The following is a 10,862-nucleotide window of genomic DNA, read 5'->3' as shown; positions in this document are numbered from 1 at the left end:
GGGAGACAAAAACATTCAATAGAGTAGAAGAGTGATAGTCTCAAAGGAAAAGGTGTCGTAACATTTTCAAAATGGTACAAGCAGGATGTATTAATTATCCTGGCACCAGTAATTTTATCCTCCATCCTTATGATGAAGAGGGAAAGAGCTTAAATACGACATTCACACTGCAGACAATTGCATTTTTTGAGAGAATGGCACTCTCACCTTTGGTTAGTTTAGTCGTGTTGGTAACCTAAATCCCACCACCAGCCTTTGATGTTATATATATTTAATATATATATATATAACATCAACATATATTTGCTGTCTCATTTAAAACTGAGTAATAGTCTATTCATACTCAGCCTTCATGACGAATCAGATTCAGAATAAATGTTGATGTTTGTTTTGTTGCAGAGTGAAACTGACCAGAATTGTTTAATTCACATGAGAATGAGTAAATGACAACAAAGACAGCCAGAGAAGAGGGGAGTTACAAAAAAAAAAAAAAGAAAGACCGGACTGCTGTTGCCACAGGAGAGACGTCATGTAAAAACACACAGCTGGCTTTCCTGTGCAATTCGCTAAATTACTGACGAAAATCTCCCCCCCGAAGAGAAAAAAAGGGGGGCTAAATAGAAGCGTGTGTCTGTGTGTGTGTGTGGCATGTCGTTCATCTCATTTACCAGCTTAGACAAGATCTCTTTTTCAGATACACTTACACACACACACAAAAGTCAAAGTCAGCTCTCTAAAAATTTTACTAGCTTCATGTGGGGAAATCTCTGAGGATTATCCTCAGTAACCTGTTTAACTTAATCCTTATCTCACACAAATGAATAATAACCCCCCCCCCCATCTCTCCATCTCGCTCCCTCTCTCTGAGACGGAGTGAGGAGTAACGCCTCTCTCACCTTACTCTCCATCACCCTCCCTCTTCTTTCCTCCCTCACACATTCACTCCATCTGCTTCATGAGCATGAGCCGGCTGCTTTCTCTGCCTCTCCGAGCTTCTTTGAGCTGTTCTGACATATGCGCTCTCCCTCTGCATCTCTGCTGTTTTCTTTTCTTTCTCTTTCTGCCAATCCCACACCTATCCATGTAGCCATCTCTTTTTGGACAGGAAGAGGAGCAGTAGCAGGGAGCACCGGCAAAGAAGACTAACCACAATAACAGGAAGAGGAAGTGGGCAGTGACCCGTGTGTGAGAGAGGACTGCAATCGGACAGCTGTGGTTGAACAGTATTCATGAGAAAACCACATCAGAGGCAACAGGAAGAAAGCGAGCAAGAAAGACTCAGAACCTGTTGGATTCACACCTGGGGTAAAACCTCAACAACCTGAGGAGGGAGTCAAGGCGATAAAGACATTTTGGGGTAAAAACTCTTCTTTTGGAGTAAGTCAAGTTTTTACCTGCTTGAGTAAAACCTCCCAGAGGAAGAAACTTTTAAAATTAGAGCTACATCACAGCAAATAGCTGCTGAGATTCTTTGAGAGTGTCTCAATTTGTTTTTGGAGATCCATCTTTGGCGTACCGTCTCATTCAAGAGGGATCGACATAGTTTTCATCATTTCAGACTTTCCTATCTGGCTGACAATCCAGAAAATGATTTGTACTGGAAAATCAAACTAAGGGCCAAATCTCTTGTACAACTCCTGCTTCCTTTTTCTACATTGGAAAAAAAAAGATAACAAGCAGCACAAGTGAGGATTGTAGAATCAGTCGGTGGTTTCAGCCTCTGTTGAGCTCACCAAAACCTAAAGCAAAGACTACAATTTGAGAGAGCAAGTGCACACCTGGAAAAATTTGGATCTGATCTGACTAGAAGTTCTACTTAACCTTCTTTTTGTTTGGTAAGTTTTCTCTTTCTGTTTTAGTTGGGGAGAAAAAAACCCTTATTGCTCAAGCGTTTCATGTGAGTGCATGTGAGCTGGTGCCAGACACCACATCTAGAGCTTTCGTGTTCAGCAAATGGGACTGTGAATATACATTTCCCTCTGATTGAAAAGCTGTGTACCGCAGCGCTGCCAAAAAAATGTAACCCAGATCCCTTGAAAACGCCCCAGGCTACTTTCCCATTCACTCCGGGGTGAAATACTAATGAATACTGGTATAGCTGTCTCAAAGAAGGCACAGAAATAACTTGAAATGATGGTGATAACCCCTTTAAGGACAGGCTGTCGGCCCCTGTCACTGTTCACATATGTTAGGCCAATGATCTCGGACAGCTCGGTGTAGATTTGAATGCTGTAATTGAGTCCTGGCCCCCATCTCCTGAGGGTGGAGTGTCATTCCTGGAGACAGACGGCTGTGGCCATTAAGATGGTACAGGACAATCTGTAGACACAGCAAGAAAAAATTTAACTAAATCCACCAGGAGGACCTCAGGTGTTTATTTTTAAAGAGCTCCACACTGGGGGGAAAAAAGTCATCACAGCTGTCAAGCTCAAGTTGGTTTAGCTATGAAGTATTGATGATGTACATCTAATATTAAAAAGTAGGGAAGAACTTGTCAGTTGAGTGCTGTCATTTTGTCAGCTGAAGACTTCCCAGATATACATATACAATGTGTTAGAGACCTAATTTAGCACCCCTTTCTGAATCAAAAGCAAGAAAAACACAAGAAGACTATTTGAGAAATTATTTTGGTATATTCTGAAGCTGCAGTTTGACATGTACTTGTCCTGGATTTTATTCATTTCTAAATAGGTAAATGTATGTATGTGTGTGTGTGTGTTATATTTACCCTGTAATTTCCTCTTTGATTTTTTTTTTTTTTTTTTTTGCGAGTCTGGACCGACAAGTCCAGAGTGATGGAAGTGATTTGATTTTGTTGTTACTTCAAAAGCCGTTGATGCAACTAAACCCAGTGGTCTAATTCCTGAAGAGGGAACTATCAGGGAAAATCCTTTGGGTGCCATCTGGGAGGCTTCAACCTTCCTCCCACACACTTGCAATCCCACGCACAGACACACCCGTACACACACACACACACACACAATACAAACACAAGATTCATGATTAGAGGCATTCATTCGTTCAGATATATGTCAGTGAGGTTGACAAGCTGTCAAGCTGTGACGATGTTAGTTCAGCCGAAGTCACTGATTACCGCTGAAAGACCCAGTTAAGGTTTTACTCTTACAAAGTGAGTTGTATTTTCCATTTAACATAGTACACAACATTTAATCTTGTATTGGAATGTTTGCTATTTTTTAACAATTATTTTCAAATGGGTTTTTAGGGATAAGCAATCACAAGAGAATAAATAAAACCTTTTCTGCTCATGGTGGGTTGCTTAGAGCTGGAGGTGTAAACAGAGCTTGGATTTTTTTAGAAGAGAAAGCTGACTTAAGTCTTATTTCGATTATTTTTTTTTTGGTTATTTAGATTATCTTTAAATGAACAGGTCCTATTTACTTAGAATGTTTGGACACCTAACAACCTGGCGATCTGTACAGGTTTACCCTGGTTCAAGCCTGCTAATTGCTGGGATAGGCTCCAGCTTTCCTGCCAGGTTAAATTGGAATAAGTGATGTTTTTTTTGCCCTCAGCAGAGACTTGCAGTGTTCATATCTGAGCTAAGTCAAAGTGAACATATGAGTCAATACATTGTTTTCAAATGATTGTTTTTCAGTCAGATTTGGAGTTGCCCACCATTATTCATAACTGTATTTAAATCTGATTCATCTGATTTGACTTGTTAACTTCATCAGTGAGGATAGTCTTTGTGGCTATGTATCTGTGTGTGTGTGTGTGTGTGTGTGAGAGAGAGAGAGAGAGTTGTGATGTGACTTGCTGGCAAATGGATTGTTAGAGGATTGCTGCTCTGTGATTGAACAGCAAAATCTCTGCAAAAGATGGACACTACAGGACAGGAATACAGAGGTTAATAAACCCCTAATTTGAGTACCAGGAAAGCTAAATAAAGCAAGATAAACAGTGTTAGAGACAAATATAGTAAGTGAAGACCTTTTAGGGATTCTAGGAGCCAGTATGTCCATAAGAAAGTGTTGAAATATGCTGAGTTTCAAACATTCACAGCACAAGAATAATCTAATTTAAGTGAAAACCTGTAGGCTAATGTAAAGCAGACAGCCACCTTTTTCATTATGCTGTAGGTTACATTATGTGCAAATACACTTTTTCCATAAATATTTTCTGCTTAAAATTAAAAGTTTGAATTATTGGTTAAAATTGAAGGAGAGATCATGTTTCAAAAATGGCATAGTTCAAGCAAAAGGAAGCAGGAAAGTGCATGGTATTCAGATGGTATTCAGATTTTTTTGTTGTGTGGAGCCTTAACGTGCTCATCATTATCATGTGGGAATGATAAATATCTGCACAAATACTGTATATGATGGCGGTATGGCTAGTTTCCTTAAGATATTTTGCTCATGGATGCATGTACTATGCTGCTAATCTCCCTCAGTTTTCATATTTCAGTTTTGTGCTTTTTAGCTGGGATGAGACATATTTGTCTTATGAACACCCTCTCATGAACAAGTTCTTTAGAGCCGCTAATCCTTCTCACAATGAGTAAAGCATTAAGATTTTTTGTGAGTCAGCTTATAACATTTAAAGATGCATCATTCAGTATCTGGAACTGTTCTATTGTGCCTTTAATCTTTATTTCTCTTTACCTAATCTGATCAAACTTGCAATAAAAACAGCAATGACTTTACTTGAAACAATACATTTTTAGCCTGACAGAAAATACTGCAAAAATTATACTCTGTGAATTCTTTTGTCAACAAGAGAAACAAAAAGAGTCCTTGGCTAACAATCACAAGGTGTGAAGATGTGATGAGTGACAGACAGATTAAAAGAAAGACAGATTTAGTCCCTCCACCGATTACATCATGGAGGAAAAAAATCAAATTGCATTTCCATCTTTAAAGCACAGAAATGACAAAAAGAGTTAAACATTAACTTCAGATGCCCTTCAGCGACCTGCAGGATTATGAAGTCTTGTTCGTTTCTGTGCTTTAGCCCTTGGTTGACTCAAACTAGGTCAGACCTGTTTGTCAGTCACAAAACATCCTGGAGAATGACAACTGTATCTCTGCGTCTGTCTGTTTTTGCACATCCGTCACAGTTACACGCGCTCTCTTGCCTGCGGACAATGTACAGATGCAATTACAGATATTCCTGGATGTTATTTATTCTGCATACCTCTAAAACACGCCTTTGATAGAAGCTGTAAATAACTTTGAATAATCTTCTAGTGAAATCTGTGTCTGACACTTACAGCAATTATTATATAAGACTGTCAAGAGCAAACTGAGGATGATTCTTTGAATTTAAATGCATCAGCCTGCATTTCCATTTTTAATGAAACTGTAAAGATTTGAAGCAGAATCTGCTTGAAAGGTGAGGTGGAGAGTATGACGAGGTGTTAAAGATGAGAGGTGATGATGAAGAGGTGAGAAAAGGAACAAGAAGGAATGACTGACATGAGACAGAAACATTTTGTAAGAAATTGTTGATTCAGCTTTCACCTAGAGAGTTTCAACAAGCCAGATGTGGAAAAATTAAAAAGGGAAAAAAGATCAAGTTAGTCAAAACACATTAGAAAGATAATGAAGAAAATGTGAGTGATCAACAGGCAGAAAGAAACTGTAAGAACCCCCCCAAAAAAAAAAATATATAAAAAAATAAAAATGAAATATGACGTAAGCTGAAGCAGCGTTGAACACTGAAAGACATAAACTGGGGGAGACATGCAGTCAGCAGCTGGAGTGAATACCAGGAAGGGTGTTTCAACTAGCTAATGACCGTAAATTACCGGACCCGTTGGCGTTTCCCCGAAGGTATTGTGTTTACACTCCCTGGTGCTGATAAGCGGAGGAGTGGACACTGGCTCCTCAAGGAGGAAATGCTCTCTGAAAAATGCCCTTGTAGGGAAAATGTCTCCATCGTCCCAGAAATGACTGCCTGTGCAGAACTTCGTCATTGGAAATTCTAAATACATGTGTAATGTTGAATCTAATGATGAGGAAAAATCCTGGAAAAGTCCAGTTTGTCTAAGAGGAATACAATCAGTATCTTAAATTTAGTTTAACTCCTCTAAAATGAATCTGTCATAAATTCAATCTGAAATTGTTATTACACATATATGACCAACCAAAGAGAAGATGTTCAACCACAGACAGAAAACTAGTGAAAATGCTAAATTAATTCCACAATGACATGATCAACTGTTCATGAAATGTTAAGACAGTCATTTCAATGAATGTCCTAAACACTTATTTCTAGCTATAGCAAGGGGGGGGAAATGAAGATTAGTTAATGTGATATGCCCACAATTACTCCCTTCAAATTACACTGAATGAGTCACACTCTGGAGAGCCTCTTAGAAAATGAATCACATTATCAGACTCAGTTTACCTTGTCTGATGAATATCTTCACATAAGTTAAGATTTTGGGGAATTATCCAAATATTGTGTTAGAGAGAACTTTTCTTATTTGGTGGAAGATTTAAATAAGTTCAATATATTTAAAGCTAACAGGATACTAACTCAAAGCAAAAAATGTAGCTCATTTGATTTTTTTTGTCTTCTTGAAAGTAATTTAAGTTCTCTGTGAGAACACAGTAGTGCAGAACAAGGTGTGATTGCTTTGTTTGTTCAGAACTTGTTGGAAGGAAGGATACGCACAGTTAAAAAGGACCATCACAGGAAACACCTCTGCTTAAACAGCAGCTATGTCTTAATGTGAGGTGAACAGGGGTGAAGAAGCCAAAAACGGTCAACTTCTGTAGTATCATGACATGTGGCGCTGCATATGAACAAAAAGCCTCATGCAATTCAACACTCCGTGGCTTTAAAAAAATAAAAAAACAAAAAAAAACATTAGAAATCCCAAATCACCAATATCCCGCCAACATAATTCTTTAATCATTCATGTTTGTGTTTGACGAATTATCAGAAGCACCATTGTGTTTGTTTCAAACTTGTGGTTTCGTAAGGATTCGTGTGACAACAAAACTCACACCATGCACATTAAAACACACACAGAGTTTAACATTTCAGCAATCTTACAAATTTATTGCTTGCCACATTTTGCACCATCAAAGTAACAAGTTGAGGCTCAACATCATGTATGATACATGCAGACTATATGCAAGAAAAATTCCACTCAGTCGACCGCGCACAGCTGAAATTCCTCAAGTATGTTTGTGCTGTAACACTCTCCTGAGAGTGGCAATGATAACAGCTGGAAGACATCAAACCAAGACTTCTGCTGATACAGTGGAGCTAGTTTCTCTTCTTTGCTTAAATCCTAAACATGTTGTTTTGCACATTTCTTTGTCATTATGTCCTCACTGATTTGCTGTTTTTACAGAGGTTGCCAGTATTGCACTGATCATCAAGTCATTTATTGCTATACTTCTATTGGATAAATAATAGATGAAAGTTGTAGCAACAGTAACAGTGCTGGATATTCATCTTTTTTCTGATAGCATCAGAATTCAGTCCTATGGCACCATCTCATCCTAGAACCCATCTCATAGTGTAATGTGGGCGTAACATTTTGGATTATTGGTACTTTTGTTTATAATAGTGAAAAATGGCACAGTGTATGTCTGACTTTAGGAGATCAGAACAAAAAGGTAATTACATTTGGATCTTACAAATATTTATTCAGCACAATGGAATGAGTCCAGAACAATGTCATGAAGCATAAGTTAGTCTACAGCAAGTGAGATTATTGCATAAGGTGGTGAAATAATGCCTCATGGACATAACATTTGATTAAGTTGTAATTTGATTCTATTTGCCTTTATATTAGAAACTGATCACACATTAATTCATATTGATTGCAATAAAAGAAGATGCACTTCAATTCAATTAATTGAGTTCTGAAAGGAAACTAAACAAGAGAACACAAAGTGACAAACAAAACCTAAACAAAAGGATGCCAAGTAAAGGCCAGAAATCACTGGTGAGTCTTTGTGCATGCTGATTTCTGGGGAGCTGTGTGAAGAGGTGAGGGGAGGTCAGCAGAATATGAGATTAGGCCATTAAAGAGAGAAGAACTGTGCCAGTATAATCCCCTCATCATAATCTCTCTTTCTCCCTTCCTGCTGCTAATGGCTGGAAGACAATAAGATGGACTAATCTGTCTACTGGGATGGCACAGACTGCGTTGAGATATCTACTGGAGTGCAGAGCACATAGGCTAAAGTGTTTTGAAGATTATTTCCCTGGCATTTCTGCTTTATTAGATAGAGCCCAGAGGGGGGAGACATGAACGATTGGGGGGAGACAGAGACAGACAGAGAGGGTAAGACAGTAAGAGAGATTGGGAGGGAAATAAAGGGGTGGAAAAAAAAGAGAAAAAACAACAACACTTCACTGACTGTTGGTGTTTGTACATTTTTATTTTGGTTAAATGACACTAAATGGCTTGTAGGCAGAAAAAGTGATGCAAGACATTGAAATGTCTTCCAACTTGTAACCAGTCAAACACCATATATCAAATGAGATGCCAGTTTGCTTTTTATTTATGTAATTCTTTTAAATCTCAAATTGAATATGAATTATTCTTATGGCCTCTGACAGTTTAAAAGAGACTGCTTGAGCCAGGGCAGCGAATCCCCTGAATATGTGTGTTATATTGAGAATCATATCACTAGTTTATGATGTAATACAGCTCTGAGGTGGTGAGAAACATTAAAGTTTTAAATATTTTGACTCTCAGAGCTCTTAAGGGTGGAGTCAGGTAGACATGTGAGTCATCCAACATTGTACAATATTGATGTCAACATAGCTGAGAAAGTCTCTTGTAACATTGCTGTGAATTTAGCCGCTATGATTCAGACTGAACCATTAAAAAAGTTATGAGTTACGAGTTAATAGCAACAGTTTGTATCTATTACATGGATTGTTGTTAAATTAGGTACAAAATGTCATGAACTTGTAATGACCCTAAAAGTTGTCACCATTTTATTTTATCTATTACCTTAAATTCACTCCAGCTTTATTTGTATAGCTCCAATTCATGACTTAATCATCCCAAGACTTCTCAACAACACACATGCATTATATATTTATGTTCATAATTTCTAAAAAAAAAAAAAAGAAGAAGAAGAATTGCCTAAATGAGGAAATCTACCACTATCACCAGCCTGTGTAGGAGCAAAGCTCAAGTATCTGCCCTCTGTTTGTTCAGCTAAGAATAAGCCATTATGTCCAAAAACTAAAGGTCCTCGTCATTTTCTGTTTTCTCTGAGAACAGAAGTTGGGGGAGGGGTTAAGAACCCCTGCCTTAGACAAGGTGATTAGTCATATTGAGGTATTGAATACGGACCATATTAAATAAATAATGCAATATTTTTCATCATGAAGATTTTAAGTAATTATGAAGCTACAAATATTTAATGATTTTATTGTGTGTACTAATGTTAATAGCATTATAATCCAGTAAAATATCATAATTTTACTTTATTTTTGTTTAACATTTTAAATCCACTTTTAAAGCACTGGTTCCATCACTGTGTTTAGCCGAACAAACAAAACACTGGCTGTACTGTGTTACCATATTTTAGCCTTTAGATGCCACCAGGTCCTACACACTGGACCCTAAACAAACATGGGTAAAACAGCATCAACAAAAAAGTGACACGGCAGATAAACAGCAAATCTTTCTTGAAATAGACAAACAAATAAATATTACCATATGAATGCAGCATCTAAAGGCAGAAAAGCATATTTTTAATTCTGGAACTTCTGCTGCTATTAAAAGTCAGTTTCAGTCCAAATTATGGTCAGGATATTGCTTGCTAGTCTTTCATCGCTTAGCAAAGAACAACACAAAGGTTGTTATTGTATAGTCTTTATTTTTCTGTGGAAGTTCCTAACTGAGTGAAATGAGTGGCAATCATGATAATAGCTGTTTGAATATTCTTAACTTTAAGAAAAGCAGCTTCAATGCTTCCTCTATTATCCACTTTAGCATACAGAACATTGGACCATTCTTGATGAAGAAAGGAAAATTCTGCCCCATAAAATAAATAAACGATGCTCGATTATATTCGTTCAGTCATTCTAACTGTGATTTTTGTGTAATAATATGAAATAAAATGAGTGAGCAGCTGAGACAACATTTATACTTTAGCACCTTTTTTAATTATCAACCTTAATAAGGAACCTTAATATTTTACTAACATATTTATATGATAGAGTCTCTGTGTGACTGCAGTCTAAAAAAACAGCATTATAAAAAGTACCTAAAGCCCTTTTTGTTAAATATTCCCAGAATGTTTGTAGTTTTAGTGCTTATTATTAATGATTGTCATTGCAGTGTCGTCATCATTTCTTGAGTCTAATTTTTTTGCACCCCTTTCCCTTAACCTCGTGACATTTTTAAACAAAATTAAGGAATAAAGTTTAACAAAAGATGATGGGAAGAATGGCCTGGATTTTGATAATGTCATGTTAGGCTGTAAAAAAAAGTCAAGCCTCTAGTTCTGATGTACACAACAAGAGGTCTTGACTTGAATTTCTGTTACCTGATTATCTGCTGACTGTGCTGATTTTTTACCCAAAGGCATTTATTTATTCTTCTGGATTCCCACATCCATTCATAGAAGATGTTTTGCCTGTTTGTTTAGGCCAGTGTGGTGCAGTTTTTCAGATGACGCTATGCTGTGTCACAACCTTTAAAAAGCAATATCTTTTTATGTGATGCTAACGTATGTCAGTGTGCATTAATTAATATAAAAACATGATTCATTCTTGGAATCAAGAACTGCCATCAGCCACAAAGCCCTCAGTGTCTTATTCCTTGTCCTCCTTTGCCGCATTAAAAGAGAAAAATGAAATAGAAATCCCAAATTCAAAATGTCAAAAAGTCCCTTTTTTGGAAAATGGCC

The 10,862-nt window shown here is 37.3% G+C and overlaps 1 protein-coding gene across 2 annotated transcripts in view; it reads left to right on the top strand.

Annotated features, from left to right (window-relative positions):
- The first annotated feature begins 978 nt into the window (after window positions 1-978).
- cdh5 (cadherin 5) overlaps window positions 979-10,862 on the top strand; it is a 36,342-nt gene continuing 26,458 nt past the window's right edge. The window contains exon 1 of one of the 2 annotated variants that reach the window (XM_042010254.1): window positions 979-1,305. The gene's annotated coding sequence lies outside the window, so the exon portion shown is untranslated. Of the gene's footprint in view, window positions 1,836-10,862 lie in introns of both variants that reach the window. The other variant, XM_042010253.1, reaches the window with a different exon arrangement.

Source organism: Melanotaenia boesemani, chromosome 16 (assembly GCF_017639745.1).
Source record: "Melanotaenia boesemani isolate fMelBoe1 chromosome 16, fMelBoe1.pri, whole genome shotgun sequence".
Taxonomy (NCBI): Eukaryota; Metazoa; Chordata; class Actinopteri; order Atheriniformes; family Melanotaeniidae; genus Melanotaenia; species Melanotaenia boesemani.
The sequence above is the reverse complement of the archived record's forward strand: the minus strand, read 5'-3'. Positions and strand labels throughout refer to the sequence as shown.